General features: G+C 40.6%; 1 long non-coding RNA gene across 2 annotated transcripts in view; it reads left to right on the top strand.

The window, feature by feature from the left end:
* The window catches only part of LOC100973734 (uncharacterized), a 78,911-nt gene that overhangs the window by 53,104 nt on the left and 5,804 nt on the right, over nt 1-20,003 (top strand). Inside the window, exons 6-7 of one of the 2 annotated variants that reach the window (XR_010112003.1) lie at nt 1,697-1,835; nt 15,824-15,858. This is a non-coding gene — a long non-coding RNA (uncharacterized LOC100973734). Of the gene's footprint in view, nt 1-1,696; nt 1,836-15,823; nt 17,319-20,003 lie in introns of those variants that run through there. The other variant, XR_010112006.1, reaches the window with a different exon arrangement.

Here is a 20,003-nt window from a genome sequence, read left to right as displayed (position 1 = left end):
CTCTCAAGTAGCTGGGATTACAGGCGCCTGCCATTATGCCCAGCAAATTTTTTGTATTTTTAGTAGAGACGGGGTTTCACCGTGTTGGCCAGGCTGCTCTTGAACTCCTGACCTCATGATTCACCCGCCTCGGCCTCCCAAAGTGCTGGGATTACAGGCGTGAGCCACTGCGCCTGGCCAAGCAAAACTTTAAGAAATATAAACCCTTCTCCTTTTTCTGTTTTTAGCTTAGCACATTGTTGCCCAGGACAAAATTGGGAGTCCAGGGCTGGGTGCGGTGGCTCACGCCTGTACTCTCAGCACTTTGGGAGGCCAAGGCAGGTGGATCATGAGGTCAGGAGTTCAAGACCAGCCTGGCTAAGATGGTGAAACCCCATCTCTACTAAAAATACAAAAATTAGCCACACATGGTGGCATGCACCTGTAATCCCAGCTGCTCAGGAGGCTGAGGCAGGAGAATCGCTTGAACTCGGGAGGCAGAGGTTGCAGTGAGCCAAAATCACACCACTGTACTCCAGCCTGGGTGACAGAGTGAGACTCCATCTCAAAAAAAAAATAAAATAAATAAAATAAAATAAAAAAGAAAGAAAGAAAATTGGGAGTCCAGTTAGTAAGAAGAAGGGAAAGACTGGTGAAGCAACTAGCACTGCCTTCCCAGCATACTTGTACCTAGATCCCCACTGCTTGAGGAACTCGTGTGAATCTTGAAATAAATTTTCAAGATTGGCGGTAAGAGGTATGTGGTTGTTCCAGGAAAGGTAGTCTGGTCATCAGTCATCATAATTCTGCTGTCTCCGACTTTGAGCAAATATAGCTGGCCCACCCAGAAGAGTGCTATCTTGTTTTAAAGTACTTGGGGGGAAAAATCCAAAACATTAACTGCTAATAGCAAATATGGATTTGTTAACAAGTTGTGCCACACTAACTTTATAAAACATTTTTAAAAATTACACTGAGAGGTGGGGAAATGCTGTAGATACAGAATGTCTTGGTTTTGGCAAGGCAATTAATAAACCCTCTTGATGTCACTGAAAAAAGATGGAGATATTTAATTTGATGATGGTAGAGTTATCTAAACAAAAAGCTGGTTACATGTATTTATGAAGCTTGATGTTGACAAATAAATTGTTAATCCAACAAGAAGTCTTTAGAGGTGAACCAAGAGAACCTGCCCTTGACTTTGTCCTGTTCAATATTTCTGGTGGTGAGTAGGAAGAAGAGAGAATTCACTGATCCAGAGTTGGAAGAATAGCTTTTAATGATGAGTGATGGAATAAAAATATATGAGCAGAATGGCCTTAGGTTGAAAAGACTCAGTAACACAAATACAGCAGAGAGAGGATCTGGTTTAATATCAGTTCAAGGGAGAAAAAACAAAAAGGACTCCATTCAAAGTCAACTGTGATGATGCATGGCTTGCTTGCCCCTCTCTCCCTTTATCTTATTCACTTAGCAAATCCCCAACCCATGTGAAATCCAATCCTTACTGTCCCACACCTGCACTTGTGCAGCTGCAAATGGCAGGAGAGAAACACAACCGCACGGGAAGTCCTTACTTTAAATTTATGACCAAATAGGCCCTTAATGCTGCCACTTGTAGAAACATATAAACACTCCTGGTTGCATTAGGACTTTTCCTCATTTTGGTCTCCTAAGTGAATATTTCACACATCCTTCTCTCTCCTCAATTCCTCAGCATCTCCTTCATTATCCTCCTTCTAAGCTGATGCGCCTGCTTTCTGCTTAACTGAGAAAACTGAAGAGATCATATCAGAAGTTGCATGGATTCTGCATCACCACTGCATCTGCTCACCACTCAGCATCTCCACCCACAGGTACCACCTTCTTGCCTGTGACAGAACTATCTCAAGCACATACCTCTATTTGTGGAGGCACCTTTCTTGCCCCCACAGAGACATTGCTTGAGCAATTCTCCCCTTCCTCTCCTACATCATCAATTGTTCCCTCTCTGTTGAATAATTCCCATTAGCATTGAAACATGCAATTCTTACTTCTGGAATTATTTCCAGTCCTGTGTGACTCTGGGAATTGTTTCTCGCTCCTTTTCTGTGTTTCTCTCCTGGGCCTTGGGGAGTTTCTTCAGCTGAAGCCCCTCTACAGGGAACCCCTGCAGCCCTCCAGAGCTCTTTCTCTGAGCAGTCCTCTTTGCTGTGCTATTCTGCTCTGTGAATTCTTGCACTGCCTTGTTCTCCCTGAATTCTCAACTCTGTCCCTCACCCTGGGGCACTGTTTGGTTTCCCCCGCTGCACAGTGTGGCTGGAACCTCTATGCAGTTCGCTGGGCAGTCATGTGGAGCACCTCGTTTGTTTCCTGGCTCTCAGGGATCACTGTCCTGTGCTGTGTTTTCCACTGACTGAAAATTCTTTGTTTCATGAATTTTGTCCAGTTTTTCAGGTGTTTAAGGTGGGAGGGTAAATTCAGTCTCTAGTGCTTCATCATGACTGGACACAGTCTTTTCATTCTTCTTAAGCCCACTTCAGTGAGATTTTTTGCTTCCAGCATGTCCTTGGAATCTCTCTCGTCTGAGTCAGCCCTGATTTTCGGTGGTTTAATCCAATGCTCAGTTCTCACTTTACTGGCCCTGCCAGCCACATTTGATACATTTGATTGTGCTTTTGTGCTACATACATTTTCTTCATGTGGCTTTCGAGGCCCATTTCTTTAGACCCAGAATCGGACCATTCCTCATCCCCTCCACTGCCACCACCCTGGTCTAGTCGCCATCGTCTTTCTCCTACAATATGGCAAGAATCTACTTTGCTTTCCCCTCAGCCTGCAGGAGGTGGGGAGAGGAAAGATATTCAAATCTTTTCTCAAACTAGCATCCAGAGTGATCCATTTAAAATACAAGTCAGATCATCCCCTTCCTTATTCAAATCCCTGCAGGGGCTGTAGATTTCCCTCAGATAGAAACCCACCAGCTCCAAGGGTCTGCTGCTCACCTTTCTGATTTCCTCTCTCACTGCTGCCCCACCGACTCACTGGGCTTCAGCCACAATGGACTCTTTTTGTTCCCAGAACATGCCACGTGGGTCCCACCATAGCATCTGTGCACTGCTGAAACATTCTTTTTCTTGGAGTACCTGTAGTTAACTCCCTTGCTTCAAATCATTGCTCAGATATCACCTTCTCATTGAGGACTACCCTGATGAATTGATTTAATACAGCACCTTTCCTAACCCTCCAAGTCACCCATCTCTCTACATACTCACAGCAGGAACATGACAGATACTTGTTGAATGGAAGAATGAACAAGGGCAGGAAAGAACAATCAAATATAATTTTAGATTCTTTTAGTAGAATTACAATTTCCAAGCAAGAAATGTATAGTCTCACTGTACTTTGGAGTAATGGTAATAGTTAAAAATTTTCGGTAATTACTATGTGCTCTCTATATATCATTATACCATTAAATATTCACAGCAATATGATAAGGCAGGTTTTCTTTTTGTTGGTGAAGAAAATGAGACAGAAAAGTTTAATAAATTTCCCCATTCGCACAGCTAAGAATTGGTAGAACCATGATTCAAACCCAGACAATTGACTATAGAACCCAAATCTACTATTTTAAGCGACTACTTCTCTGTCACAAGAAGTTTATGCAGAACTCGGATGACCACCTCTTGGGTTTAAAGGTCTTCAGTTGGAAGTTTAGACTTGCATTCTACCTGGCAGATTCTGTGATTCACCTGCCCTTTACCTGGTGGCCCATTTAGATGCCAATGGCAGTGCAAGGAAGGGACAGCTGAGACCAGAACTGCTCACCAGTGTGGGAAAGAGAAGCAGCACACTCCCATTCCCACCCCCTCCATTTTACAGATACCCTGGAGATGGGGGAGAGACCATTTCTATTTCCTAAATGGATGTGTTCCCGATAGGAATGCAGTGAGATTAAACTCACAGCACGTTGTATTTTGCTTTAGTTGGAAGCAGAGCATATATTAACTGGACTCATGGAAAACTTGTCATTGCTCAAACTGGAGGAAGTCTGATTAGACAAATCATGTAGCTTAATTTGAAAAGAACTCAAGGAAAGACATCTGACTAAATGAATCAAAAGAGGGTATCTGGGCGGGTGCGGTGGCTCACACCTGTAATCCAAGCACTTAGGGAGGCCTAGGTGGGCAGATCACTTGAGGTCAGGAGTTCAAGACCAACCTGGCCAACATGGTGAAACCCTGTCTGTACTAAAAATACAAAAATTAGCTGGGTGTGGTGGCCTGCACCTGTAGTCCCAGCTACTCAGGAGTCTGAGGCATGGGACTAGTTTGCACCTGGGAGGCGGAGGTTGCAGTGAGCTGAGATTGCGCCACTACACTCCAGTCTGGGCGAAAGAGCAAGCCTCTGCCTCAGAAAAAAAAAAAAAAAAAAAAGGACATGTCTGTAGGGTGAGTGGGTAGGAAAGTGTTTGAGGATGGTGGTGGCGCAAGACTGGAAGCCGAGAAAAACAAACTCCAAGTTTGCCCACTTCACACATTTTCCAGAGCCCTGGAACTGTTTTATTCCTTATTCTTGGTCTGAGTGGCTCCTTGGAGTGGGAGGCGGCATGTCACAGCCTGCAGTCTGTTTGGGCACCAGTCCGATCTCCATTCACATCCTGTCTATTCCACTTACTAGCTGTGAGACTGTGAAATAGACAGTTCAGCACATTGATTAACACCTGCCTTAAAGGGCTGTTTGCAGGATGATATGGACAAAGCCAAGGTGATTTTGTTGCTCAAAAGTGTTAGCTCCCTTCCTTCTTTCAATCCAGGGAAGATAATCTTCTAAGGTCACACCACTCAAAAGGCGATTTACCCACCAGGCATGGTGGCTCACACCTGTAATCCCAGCACTTTGGGAAGCCAAGGTGGGCAGATCACTTGAGGTCAGGAGTTTGTGACCAGCCTGGCTAACATGGTGAAACCCCTTCTCTACTGAAAATACAAAAATACAAAAATTAGCTGGGTGTGGTGGCAGGTGCCTGTAATCCCAGCTACTCGGGAGGCTGAGGCAGGAGAATCTCTTGAACCCAGGAGGGAGTTTCCAAAGTATGTAGATTCTTATAATGATATCACTAGCAGTCATAATAGACATCATCAAGCCATCTTCATGGTGGCTTTTTATATATTTGTGGAAAAGATAGAATAATCACTTCATAAAATAGGTACCTTATGCTATTGATGAGTGTGCATTGTAGGGTTGTGTCCAATCTTGCCCTTCACACTGATCCTTTACTGGTCTTATAGATCTGACTTTCAAGTTTTAGAAGTTGACAGAAAGTTATTGGAATAGAGTTTACTGGTTTTTGAAATAGGCTCTGCTGGCTTCTCATCAATTTTAGCTTTCATGATGCTGTGAGTATAATCACTAAGCAACTAAGTAAATTTTGAAAGTCTGCTTATTGGACTCTAAAATCATATATTTTTAGGATTTCTGCTAATATTCCCAAATTAACAGAACCTAGAGTGCTTGAGAAGCAAAACAAAACAATTTGAATGATAAAGTAGTAGAGTGTTAGGAAAACATACTCATTTGGAAACTGGGTCTCAATTTCTATTCATGGTCTTCAAAAAAGATTCAGATGAAGCCAAGTAATGAAGTACGAATAGTCTTTGTGTAAACTATGTTTTTTTCTATGTGTGAAATGAAGATAGTGCTTGCCTACTAATTAAAAAGTGCTTTGAGTCTTTCTTGTTATAGGTATCGTAGGTGTATGTATCATCCAATGGAGAACTAAGATAATTGAGGCACGACAGTAAAGAAACAGTAAACAATAAAGAAAATGTTGGCTGTGTTCCCAGGGGAATAATCTGGCTTGGCTCTCTACCACAATTACACCTACAGGGCAATTTGTTGATTCCTTTCTCTCCTATATGTCTCCCTGCAAGTTCAATCTGTCTTCCAGTCCTAAGGCATCACCACATCCATTCTCTTGAATCCGTTCTCTTTGTTCCTCCTCGTGTTTGCACCTTAGTCTAGGTCATCATTATCTCCAGCCTGGATTCATGGGCAATGGCTTCGAACTGGTCTCTGTGACTACTCCTTGCTCCATACTGAGGAAAGAGGAATCTTATAAAATGCACATCTGATGGTGATACTGCCTTGCTTACATCCCCACAGCACCTTCTCATTGTCTTCAGGATAAAGCCCAAATTCCTTAATGTGCTTAAAGTGCCCTCCCTGACCTTGCCACTGCCCATTCCTCCAGCATCACCATTAACCACTTTTCCCCTTCCCCTCGAGTTCTTTTTACCTTTTCAAAGCAACTGCACATTTTAATGTTTCGTTTCCTCTAACAGAAACATTCTGCTCCCACTTTTCACCTGCTATACTATCTCTCGGTTCGCAAAGATGCTGCTTTATCAGTGTCAAAACCTTGGATTGGTTAGATTCCTTGTTATAATGTTTTTTAAAACTTTGTTTTCTTTACTAGACTACAAGCTTCATGAGGACCAGGCTATGTTTGTCTTTTTTAGCTCCTATGTTCTTAGTATCTAATCCAGTGTCTGACACATCAGAGGTGTTCAATAAATATTTGTTAAACAAATGAGTGAAGTGATTAGCACGTTGCCTGGCATAGAGTAAGCATTTAATGAATGGCAGCTATCTGCCTCTATATCTATTGATTCACACACACACACACACACACAGGTGGCACAGTCAACATTAAGAAAATAATATTGCTGTATATGATAACAGACGTACAATGAAGACTGTGATAGGAAGGATATAGCCTACTTGTTTATTGAAATTATTGAAAGTGTATAAATTGGCTCTCCACCCAAACTGGAAAATAATATTATAAATAAACATATTTCAGTGCTGCTGAGACTTAAAGTTGAATGAGCTTTCTGTGCAGTAGAGGTGGTAGAAAAGTACATGTGTAGTGAAATTTTAGTAGCCCATATTATTTGAACATATGCTGAGGTTATGGTGAGCAAATGTTGAAGTTATTCCTGTTTGACACGTATGTTTGGTGCTGAGTGCTCACATTGTGGCTGGGTACGGTGTATATTTTAAAAGTAGATGTGGTGCCTTGCCAAGTGGAGCTGCATGTTCTGATTTAGAAAGGGCTACCACAGGTTTGGGTTTTATGTTGGAACTTCATGGCATTAAAGGTGAAGGAGACGGTGAAGTGAGAGGCATGAGGAGTGTGAAGTGAGGGGTGTAACTGAAGGGAAGGAACCTTCAGCTGCTGGCTTCCAGTTGCTCCTTCCTCTCCAAAGGAAAGAGTAGTATGCCTGAGGGAAAGCAAATTAGGGAGTTAGGAAATCGCAGCCTGTGACATTTGTGTCACCTTCCACGATTGAAATGTTGAGAACTGGAAAGTGACTTTCCTAGCTGATTTCTCATTGATAAGCTCTGTTTCAAGAATAGCTAAGCTATGTTGAGTCAATGAAGGTAATTGCTTTCACTTACTATTTTCTGATTTCAGTGTTGGCAGGACAAGATATATGCCCAGGAGGCTCTATAAGTCTGCAATGTTTTCCTTAAGGCATATCCACTTTTAAGCTCTCAAATATAGAAATATATGTTTCATTTCTTAAAAGTTAAAATTAGAAATAGCTTGAAAGATCAGCATATATACAGATTGGATAAATATCATTATTCAGCCATTCTCTCTAGCTCAATCAGAATCTGTTAATTGGATGCCATCTTTAACGATTTCACTCTACACAGGGGAACATGGTTGACTGGGCTGTGTTAAATATCTGTTTCCCATAACTCTGTGTAATATTAATTCTGTGTTGATGTGTGTGATATATATTTCTGTAGTCTCTCTTTTGACTCTTTTTTTTTTTTTTTTTTTTTTTTTGAGACAGAGTCTCACTCTGTCTCCCAGGCTGGAGAGCAGAGGCATGAAATGGCTCACTGTAGCCTCAACTTCCTGGGCTCAAGTGATCCTCCCGCTTAGCCTTCCAAGTAGCTGGGACTATAGGTGCACGCCACCACGTCCAGCTAATTTTTTAATTTTTTTTTTTTTTTTTTGGAGAGACAAGGTCTTGGATCTTGCTATGTTGCCCAGGCTGGTCTCAAAATCCTGAGCTCAAGTGATCTGCCCACCTTGGCCTCTCAAAGTGCTAGAATTACAGGCATGAGCCACCGTGCCTGGCTTTTGGCTCTAACTGTTCTCTTTTATTTTATTCATTCCAGTGGCATGGTACACTATCTTTTTTACATCTGGATTGAGCATTTTCAGTCTGTATGAAAAAGATGTCCATGAGGAAATCCATTTATGACTGGGTACGGTGGCTCATGCCAGTAATCCCAGCACTTTGAGAGGCTGAGGCGAGTGGATTACCTGAGGTCAGGAGTTCGAGACCAGCCTGGCCAACATAGCAAAACGTCCTCTCGACTAAAAATAGGAAAATTAGCTGGGCGTGGTGGCAGGCACCTGTAATCCCAGCTACTCTGGAGGCTGAGACAGGATAATTGCTTGAACTAGGGAGGTGGAGGTTGTAGTGAGCCGAGATCACGTCACTGAACTCCAGCCTGGGTGACAGAGTGAGACTCCACCTCAAAAAAAGCAAACAAACAAAAATAAAAAATAAAAAAAGAAATCCATTTATGTATGAACATAATTAATAAAGTTAATATACAAAATACCTCACTTGATGTCCCCCTTCTGATTCCTAAATAAGAGCCATGTGGCCCTAGGAAGCACAGAAGTCAATTTTCTTTCTCTTTTTCTTTTGAATTCTTCATTGAAAGGGTTTGAACAGGTAACTATTTTTGTAAAGCTGTTAAAAAACCCATACAAACAATATTTGCTTGCAACAAAGGCAGCCATGGAACAAGAAAAGTACTCCAAAATATGTAACAGACTATTGCTCACCATACCCCAATCTTGGCCCAGTTGCAAACTCACATTGCCGCATCCCGTTTGCTGCAAAGTGGCAATGCATATTTATCCAGAGCTGGAGCCAGACTACCTCTCTTCCCCCCAGTGATACTTTTCAGATCCCAAAAGAAGTTTGCTTTATGTGTTTAGTTACACTCCTTTCTGATTTTAGACACACAATTTGAGATTACATAAGATATCTTTACAATACTTTTCTTCCAAATAAAGTTTTTAAAATATATGTCATAATCATGTCTTCCTATTAATGATCTGATGAAAAGATAGACATTCTCTTATATATAATTTCCAAACTGAAGCAAAATCCATTAAGGATTTATATATTTTCAAAATGTATTAGGTATTAATGACATATTGACATGCATATTATATAGCAGCGTTGTCTTTCCTACTATAGAAAAAAGTCTATACTTATGATATATAATTATATATTAGCTTTTTATTTATGAGAAATAGAAAAATTTTTGACATGATTTTGTATAAATTATAACTGTGAACATCCCTCTTTTATTATTCTTTCTTTTTTGGTTTACTGGAAAAATAAAATCCACATTCAGTGATTTGAATAAGCAAACAATTTCTAAGAATATCTGTCATGGCTGTTCATAGTACTGCACAGCTGTTATTTTATTTAAATACCACAATTTTTAAGAGACACCGTCATTGTGGGGCATATGATGCATGCATGGTATATAGCTGTTCTAGAAAGAGTCAAGGCAAATCCCATTTTTATGGCTTTAGTTTTTAAATCCCAGGAAGACTTTATAGAAAGAGACCGACAAGAGGGACAGGTGGATATTGGCTCCAACTTGGTGACAAGTTTTCAACCTCAGCTGCATTCTTACGACAGGGGAGTGAAGAGCAGCTGGCAGCCTGGGAGCCTCTGTTCTACAGATGGAATTCTTGTGGCAGAGAGAAGAATGTTCTAGCTGGCTCCTCATGCTTAATGAACAAAGAGCACAACTTAAGAGATTGAAGCTACTGTTTGATCTAAACAGTGGAGTCCCACTCCCTCTTTCTTCCTCGTCACATCTTTCGTATTACAGTTCTAGTGATTTATGTTTAGAAAAGAATATAAAGTTTCCCAGATTACTATTAGTCACTGATGTCTCAAATTCAATATATTCTTTTAAAGCCCATTTTTTATAATTGTGAGATTTGGGGCAAGAATATAAATAGAGGCCCGCAGATCGTATATCTAAATATTTCCAAGTTATAAATCAAGTGAACAAATTGTTCAGTAAGAGATGTTCTTTCTCTTAACCTGGTGTTTCCTACCAGAGCATGGAGGCATGGGGAGAGCCAGGCCCTGTCTCCTCCATGGCTGGCTGCATCTTACATGGAGAGGGGCTTCCTGTGTATGTGTGGACACCCCAATTCACATACCCAGGCGTCAACCACACTTCCTCGCTGACAGCTGCCACTTGATCGCCTTTAGGTCTAGAAACTCTGGAAGCAGGTTGAGGACTATTTGGGCAAGGAATTCTGGGGTCCTAGAATTCAGAAATGGTCCCGAAGGGTGGGGGGTGTAGCCTCTGAGTGGGCACAGGAGACTACTTGCAACATGGGGAAGAGTGGGGCCCTCTACAGCATGGGGCTTAGGACAAGGGTCCATTCACCTCGGTCTAAGAGTGATACTTTTCTTTTTAAACCTCAATGTATATAATATTGTTCCCTCCATAGCCAGGTAGGAAGGAGAACTTTGTGGTCAACTTCTAAGTTCTCCATTTAATTAAAAATTATTAAAGCCAGTATTATTTACCTGGTGTTTATGGTCCATCTGCTCTCAAACTAGAATGGTTTCAGTAAGCACCAGGTACACCCTTACTGCATACTTTACCATATAAAGTATGCAACCTGGGGGTTTGACATGACCACTCTTCCCCTGAATTTCTATAGCATTTGGAAGGGTAACTGCAACTGTGGAATGGCTCCTTCTAGTTATATTTGAAAGAACTTTGGTCTGAAAGGTAAATGGCAACCATTATTCTAATCCTATAAATAAAGTAACTTGGCAAATCTTTTCGCTTTATGCTTATTTCAAATACACAATAAACTAGGAAAGGAGCCAGCAGCAGATGAAAGAGTTCTACCTGTGCTTATAAATCAGTGAAATATGAATTGAGGTAGAAAATGAAAGATCTGAATAATATTGCCTTTTGGTCCATCTCAGAGAGATTCAAATGAAAGTGCACAGGAAGGAATACCTATTTGCATTATTCACAGTATCCCCTGTAAATTAGTGGCATGATGTAGGTGGAACCCATATAGTATAAGTAGGAAAGCTAATGTTACATAGGTTTTTACTTTAAGGTCCAGGGGGACTCAGCCAAGTGGAAAAATAGCAGCGTTATGGTGGAAACCAGTCACCTTGTTAAAACTGAATAACCAGGTGTTTAGGAAAAGAATGGTATGAGAGACTGGTTTCTTTCCTGCTGAACACAGTCATTCAGTGTGAACACAGAGAGAGGGAATCTTTGTTACCAGCATAGAGAAAGATAAAAATGTGTGTATTTCAATGTTTGAAAACTAACCTGTGTCACAAGTCCATTTTGGGTTTCATAATATAATCAAGGAGAGCTACGTTTTGAGCTATAATTATGCTATATTTCCTGGAATAACCTTATTTGGGGTGTTTCAACACATGGTCTATAGCAATTCAAACTGGAATGCATTTGTGCATAGGTGCAGGATATATTCATTTTTTCTATGTGATTTTCATTTTAAAGACAAGTGAATTTTAGAAACTAAGGTACATGGATCACTCTCATTTCAAAATAAAAAGCCTTGGTGAGTATGTTATGATAGTGGATGAGAAAAGTTCAGAGTAATATTCTTGGCTTTAAAAAACCAGTGTTACCAAAAACATTCATAAAATTTGACCTGAAAATATAAAGGATTATATTCATAATGAATTATATTCATAAATACAAAATAAATACTCTTCAGTGGTTTCCTATTGCTTTTAAGATAAAACCCTGCATGATCTGGCCCCTCTCTGCCTATCCAGCCTCATTTACCAGATGAGGGAAACTCCTTTCTCCCTGCTCTGCCCTGACAACATTGACCTTTTCTTTGTTCCGCCAATGCCGTGCTGTTTTCTATCCCATTCATGTCCTCTTCTTCCCTCTCTCCACTAACCGCTTCTTCTTCCAGTCTCAACTTAAATGTTATTTTCCCAGGGATTTTTCTCTATTTTTACCAGACTGGTTGGGCTTTCCTATTGAATGCTTCTATTAAACCCTGTAGTTTTCCTTCTGCACAGTAATAAAAATTAATATCAGAGGATATCCCTGGCCTTTTTCTCGCAACTTGTAAAAAGTGTGCTGCTTTGTTTATTCCACTCTTACACCTCCAAGGAGGATTTGGGGATATTGTTGGGGAACGGAGTGGAATGGGAATGGGGAAGAAACCAGGGAGGTGGAAAATGGGAAACAAATAGAAATTAAGAGACCATTGTGGCCTCGGGATAGGGGATGAGATGTTTTGTGGCTCTGAGGAGTCAGGCAAGTACAAGAGGAGAGGGAATTTTTGGAAGTGTCACTGAAGGAGAAATATTTTCTTCCCATTGTTATACTGGAATTACTCATTAGTTCTAGACTTACTTATTAGTTCCTGGAGTTACTCATTAGTTCCTGGAATTACTCATTAGTTCCTGAAATAATTACTCATTATTTCTTTGAAAGAATGCTGAGGCTGGATCACATGTGTCCTGATGTAACACTTCTTGAGGTGTATCATTTTTTATAATTATACAGTTGTTTGTGTAATTGTTTTATGCTTTTATTTTCCTCCTCTCCTCCCAAGACCACAGGGCAGGGACCATGCATATGTTGCTCACAGCTAAATTCCCAGGGCATTGGACAGAATCTGGCCTTTAGTGTATTCTCAACAAGTGATGAATGAATGAATGAATGTGTCAATCCATTGTGATTAGATGTCTAATCTCTAAATATCAACCTGGGGCTCAGTGACAAAATTATGCTTTCCTTAATGAAAGGTCTCTAGAAGAAGAAGTTTTGAGCTAATTTCCAAATTCCTATAATTAAAAATCTTTAAAATAAGTTTTCTTTTCCCTGACACATTTCTCTGATGTTAAGAAGTGTAGAGATTGACAAGTGTGTGTATTGCAGCACTATTTACAATAGCAAAGACTTGGAACCAACCCAAATGTCCATCAGTGATAGACTGAATAAAGAAAATGTGGCACATATACACCATGGAATACTATGCAGCCATAAAAAAGAATGAGTTCATGTCCAGTGCAGAGACATGGACGAAGCTGGAATACATCATTCTCAGCAAACTAACACAGGAACAGAAAACCAAACACCACATATTCTCACTCATAATTGGGAGCTGAACAATGAGAACACATGGACACAGGGAAGGGAACATCACACACCAGGGTCTGTCAGGAGGAGAGGGGTAAGGGGAGGGAGAGCATTAGGACAAATATGCGGGGCTTAAAACCTAGGTGACAGGTTGATGGGTGCAGCAAACCACCATGGTACATGTATATCCATGTAACAAACCTGCACGTTCTGCACATGTACCCCAGAACTTAAAGTAAAAAAAAAAGAAGTGCAGAGATTGAGTATTAATATGATTATTGTAATTGAGATGAAACACACCAAATACTTATGTTCTTTTCAAAGTATATTAAAATATTTGCTAAAATAATAACATCTTGGTATACATATAAGCTAAGGATTTCTTTTCTACTGAAGAGAAAGACAAAACCTGGGATTATATATTTATTGCTGCTTACTGAAAACTGACTATATGCCTAGCAGTATGGTATTTGTCATACACATGCAACATTTAAACATATAAACAATATTTTGAGGTAAGTATTAGTTCCTGACTTTATCAATAAAACAACCAATCAATAAAAAAACAACTGATGCCTATAATCCCAGCACTTTGGGAGGCTGAGGTGGATGGATCACTTGAGGTCACGAGTTCAAGACCAGCATGGCTGACATGGTGAAACCCTGTCTCTACTAAAAATACCAAAATTAGCTGGGCGTGGTAGTGCGTGCCTGTAGTCCCTGCTACTTGGGAGGCTGAGGCAGGAGAATCGCTTGAACCCAGGAGGTGGAGGTTGCAGTGAGCCGAGATTACACTACTGCATTCCAGCCTGGGTGACACAGCGAGACTCTGCCTCAAACAAACAAACAACAAAAAAGAAAACCAAGGTTGACTGACTTGCCCAGGACCTCTAAATTAGGAAATAGTGGAGCTGAGATTCACACCCAGGTCTGCTGATTCCAAAGCCAATGCTGGTGAACAAAAAAATTCTCTTTTTAATTTTGAGGAATACATCATCTACTTTATTAAGAATTTTATTTAATATATAACTATAACAGGAAATATGAGTTCACAGTTCTGGTCTGCCTTCTCTTTTCCAGGGATCATCCCAACTCACACTGCCTCTAGTCTACACCGTCAAGTCTAGAACCTGACTCCTATCCACTACAGGACTAGACATAGACAACTTGCATTGTTAACGTACTTCCCGTGTAGTCTTATGTTAGTTGAGTAACTTGTCAGAAGTTTAAAATAAGACAAACACTTACATTCAGGAACTCCTGGTTGTCACTTCAGCCCACCAGCTAATCCTCTGGATCAACTACCTGTTGATTTTTTTTGTTGTTGTTAACTAAAAATTCACTTTGGCTTTTGCAATTTCAAGCTTTGTGTTATTAGCCCTCCAAGTCCATCTAGAAATTTTTCTCCCCATGGAAAGGATCACCAAGTCCTCCTCTTAAAGATTCATGTAACAAAAATATAAATTGAAGCTAGCCATAAATTGGTCCTAGGAAATAAAGTACTTTGTAATTAATTAATTAATTTTTTTGAGACAGAATCTTGCTCTGTGGCCCAGGCTGGAGTGCAGTGGCATGATCTTGGCTCACAGCAACCTCCACCTCCTGGGTTCAAGCAATTCTCCTGCCTCAGCCTCCCAGGTAGCTGGGACTACAGGCGTGAGCCACCACACCTGGCTAATTTTTCTATTTTTAGTAGAGAGGGGGTTTTGCCATGTTGGCTAGGCTGGTCTTGAACTCCTGACCTCAAGTGATCCACCCACCTCGGCCTCCCAAAGTGCTGGGATTACAGGTGTGAGCCACCGCACTTGGCCAAGAAAGAACTTATTGTTTTATGTACACACACACACACACACACACAGACACACACACACAGAGTCAGTTCTCATTATTTTTAATAGCTTATATTCTATAAAGTTACTGCCAATTCTGGATTAGTGAATACTGAACCTAGGGGAAATACAGGGTTAGATTTCTGTGAGTCTCTAATCATAACATGTTTGTCAATTGATCAATACATAGCCTGTTTTATGTGTATTTCTATACCTTATTTAATATATATTGTGGATTTACTAACATTGAACACATGGCCAACAGAGCTGTAATGCATGAGTGAACAAAGCTTACCTTTCATGGGTATTTTCTCTGTGAGGTGCATGACAGCCTTCTTGCGCTTACTGGACAGCACTTCAGCAGTGCAGTTGGGGACGATTTTAAACAGTGAAGTCACCAAAAAAAAGCACAAAAATGTAAAAACTAAATTGACTGAGGAAAGGTCACTTGTTTACAGTATGAGAGCTGAAAAATGGAGAGTGTCACCTTGTTCAGCTCAGTGGTGAATGTGTGCATTGGGCGACTCAAAATTTTCACTGCTCTATGAATGATCATAGAAGCCCATAAGCATTGATTGTTGGGGTTCAAATATGTTTTAGTGAGTAGGCGAATTTGCAAATACAGAATGTGCAAATAATGAGGATCAGCTGTATATGTACTTACTACTAGTTAATATTTGTTGAATGCTTGCTAATGCCAGTATTTATTTTAGGTTTTAGAAATATATCAACACAGTTAATTCTTATAAAAACTCTATTAGGTAGGTATTGATATTTTCTCTATTTACATATTACAGGGAGAAGTTAAGTGAAGTTTTCCAACCCACAGCTGGTAAGTATCAGAGTAAGGATTGGAGCCAGGCAGAGTGGTTCCAGAGCCCACACATTTGTCCACAGTACTATGCTGCTTTTTTAAAAAGTCTTTCTATTATTATTGTTCGCATTTGGAGAACATTATCCTGTCAATGATCTTTTTCAAAGAGGTGTTTTTATGGATCATTCATTTATTCACTTAATTAGAGAAATGATTTCGTGTGTGCCTACTTTGTGCTGGCACTGTGAGGGTTTAGCAGTGAAGAAATACATGACTTCTACCCTCACACAATTTCATTTAGCTTACAATTAGGTAAGATAATATAAATTATATAGCTTAGGATTACAATTGGCTTTATATGATTTTAAAAATACAAATTAAGAGTGATTTAAACATGATGGAAATTGATTTTTCTTTTACATGAATAGAGTCTGGAGGTAGGTTGCTTAGGGCTGGTAAGAAAACTCCACCATCATCAGTGACCCAGGCTGCTTCTATGTTGCTGCTCTGCCATCCGCATGCTGCTTGTGGTTCAGAGCATCTGGTCTAAGCTCCAAGCATCCTGTCTGCTTTGCAGCCAACAAAAAGGAGGGAAAGGGAAGAAGAGCACTTCTCTTAAGGAGACTTGTTGTATGTTCCACTCACCTCACTCAGATCTCATTTGTCAGAACTCAGCTACCTGGCTACAACCAACTGCAGAGGAGGCTGGGGAATGTAGTCTGTTAGTTTGGTGGCTATACGCTCAACTAAAACCCAGAGTTCTACTTCTGTTCCCAAGGCAAAGGAGAACTGTACACGGGAGGCAATTAGCAAACCTCTACATGTATGGAAACATTTTCTAAACTGCAGAGACCTTTAGGAAATTAAAGATCTATTAGAGTGGGATAATGGCTGCATTTATTTGATATTACATCTATTGTCTAATGGTTTTCAGTCTTCCCTTGTAGTAATTATTTTTCATTTAGAATCTAGAGTTGTCATTTGATTTCTTCAGCAACTCCAGTATCCCTGAACTTATGCTCATCTTTTTGCTGTGCTTTGGGAAAAAGAAAGCTAGATGACTTCATATGTATTTTAGCATATATATTTGGGGGGAGCCCAAACCTGGGAGTGAACCAGGGACTTATTACATGAAAATTGTAATGTTCCCTTTGACATTATACATTACACAAAAATCTTTCAAGATACCTCCAAGAGGTGAATAATCTTTGGAGGATAGTTAAAGAATTAATATTATAATAAAGATTTTTGAAAGAACCTGTATAAAAAAACTGGGAAAAATGAAGACACTGTTTTGAATGGAGTTGATTCTTGCACTGTCCACATGGAGAAGGATGAAGCATTGAAGTACTTTAATTATGTAAAAATATCAGATAAAAGTCATTTTATGTTTTCTTTTACATCTGTGTAACTTAGAAATTTCTTCAATTCTCCATTTTATCTTTTGTACGTGTATCACTCAGTATCCTTGCAGGAAGCAGATAATACAATTAAAGGGATCAATTGAAATGAGTTTGATGGAGAGACTATTCACAAAGGCTGGGTGGGCATGGTTATGAGAACCAACAAGAAATGGTGACTACCTGAGGACTAGCATCAGTGGGAAGCTGTTAGAACTGTGAGGGCTGAAGCGGCAAGTGGAGAGGAAATGACTTTACTGAAAGCTGATGAGAACTGTAGCCATGCCACAAGGCCCATCCAGCATGAACTCTGGCCCTGCATAGAGTAACACAGTCATTGTCAAACCAGAGCCTGGCAGAGAGAAGAGGGAGTTGGACAGGAAAGGATGCAGAACATATCCCCCAATTTCTCCATCCTCCAGCTTTCTCTGATCTCCTGACGGTTCCCTATTATACAATAGATCTATATGAAAAATAAAGAATAACCAGCCTCCGGGCATGGTGGCTCACTCCTGAAATCCCAGTACTTTGGGAGGCTGAGGCGGGCAGATCACGAGGTCAAGAGATCGAGACTATCCTGGCCAACACGGTGAAACCTCGTCTCTACTAAAAATACAAAAATTATCTGGGCATGGTTGCATGTGCCTTTAGTCCTAGCTACTTGGGAGGGATGCAGGAGAATTGCTTGAACCCGGGAGGTGGAGGTTGCAGTGACCTGAGATTGCGCCACTGCACTGCAACCTGGTGACACAGTGAGACTGCGTCAAAAAAAAAAAAAAAAAAAAGAGAACAACCAGCACAACTTGTAAAGTTGATTGCAGTCATTTGAACAGACCCTATCTCAGTCATTATCACTGATTAAATAATGCCTGCTGACATCAGTATTGTGCATTAATATTCCCAATCTGGCTGCAGATTAGCTTTTCAAGTGAAAACTTCACACACATACTTTTTATTTTATTTTATTTTTTTGAAATGGAGTCTCACTCTGTTGCCCAGGCTGGAGTGCAGTGGAGCAACCTCAGCTCACTGCACCTTCTGCCTCCTGGGTTCAAGCCATTCTCCTGTCTCAGCTTGCTGAGTAGCTGGGACTACTGGCACACACCACCATGCCTGGCTAATTTTAGTATTTTTAGTAGAGATGAGGTTTCACCATGTTGGCCAGGCTGTTCTCGAACTCCTGACCTCAAGTGATCTGCCTGCCTTGGCCTCCCAAAGTGCTGGGATTACAGGCATGAGCCACTGTGCCCGGCTGAGAGACATACTTCTAATTTTAAAACACGTTATCTATTTTTGTTCTTTTGGCTATACTTGTCCCTGAAAATGGCCACAGTTTTAGAAAATCATGCTACTGTGTAAAGATGTTAGACATAGAACAAGCACACCTGTATTATTCTATTTCACTACCAGGATCCATCAGTTGGGTTCTCACTCTGAATCCTTGTTCTATCACTTCAGTGTTAACTATGAGCTGATGGAATCAGTTATGGATGGCTTAGTGCGGATTCAGGAAACTCCAAAACTCTCTCTGTTCTCAAATGTTTCTTCCATCTATTTTTTGCCATCACATTCTACCTGATGTGATAGTCCTGCCATTAGATACCACTCTTCTAGACCAGAAAAATGTAGGGCCTTCTTTCTAAAAGGAAGCCCATGATGCAAACTAGAAGGAGAGTAAGACCCATTTACCTTCTTCTATTAGCCAAGAGGTTTTTATGTTTTATTTTTTTCAGATTACTTGGTTTTCTTTTGACATGCTCAATGAAACAAATGTTGAGGAATCTTGGACAGGCAAGTTTTAATGTTTGGGACAGAGAGAACAAGCAAATAACTAGGCCAAAATGAGCTGGCAGTGTGAGTGGCCTGGAGACTTAGAGGAAGGAGGTCTGAGTAGGAGGTTTCACATGTATTGTCAAACTTTTCTTATTTGAGCCTCATCATCAGCCAGTGGCTTACACACAAAATATAGTATTTCTTTTTTAAAAAGTTAAAGATTATAAAACAGACAAAACCAAACTGAAGCCCAGATAGGCTTAAGTAACTTAGCAAGAAAAATGGCTCAGCAGGCCAGGCCAACAACAGGAAACCGTAGATCTTCCCCATAGTTGTTGTGTGGCTAAGGGCAGACCACTTTGCTATTCGTGGTTCATTTCCTTTTCCTCCTTGTGGTATAAAAGAGTCTTTGAGAAACACACAGTGAAAAGTTCTAGAAATTCCTTTAAAAAAACCACCTTGCATAAAACATTAGTAACCTGGATTTTTAGACCTTTGACTTAAGCCATCTAAGGCTTATTTTTCTTTCCCTCACTTAGCCTAGGCAAAAACAATGGGAAAGGCAGGAAGAGAACTGGGAGAGAGTGACATTGAGGAGAGCTGGAGCCTGGGCTGAGGGGTGTTCAGGCACAGCCTCACACTCTTCCAAGAACCTCTGCTCCTTCTGATGCCTGGATTGCATTAGTCAGTTCTCCAGAGAAATAGAACTAATAGGATATACAGAGAGATATATAAGAGGGGATTTGTTATGGGAATTGGCTCACTTGATTATGGATGCTGAGAAGTCCCATGGTATGCCATCTGCAAGCTGGAGACCCAGGAAAGCCAGTGGGGTAATTCAGTCTGAGTCCAAAAGCCTGAGAACCAGGGGAGCCAACAGTGGAACTCCCAGTCTGAGGCCAAAGGATTGGAAACTAGGGGGTGCTGGTGTAAGTCCTGGAGTCTTAAGGCCCAAGAACCAGGAGCTGTGATGTGCAAGGGCAGGAGAAG

Source organism: Pan paniscus, chromosome 3 (assembly GCF_029289425.2).
Source record: "Pan paniscus chromosome 3, NHGRI_mPanPan1-v2.0_pri, whole genome shotgun sequence".
Classification (NCBI taxonomy): Eukaryota; Metazoa; Chordata; class Mammalia; order Primates; family Hominidae; genus Pan; species Pan paniscus.
The sequence above is the reverse complement of the archived record's forward strand: the minus strand, read 5'-3'. Positions and strand labels throughout refer to the sequence as shown.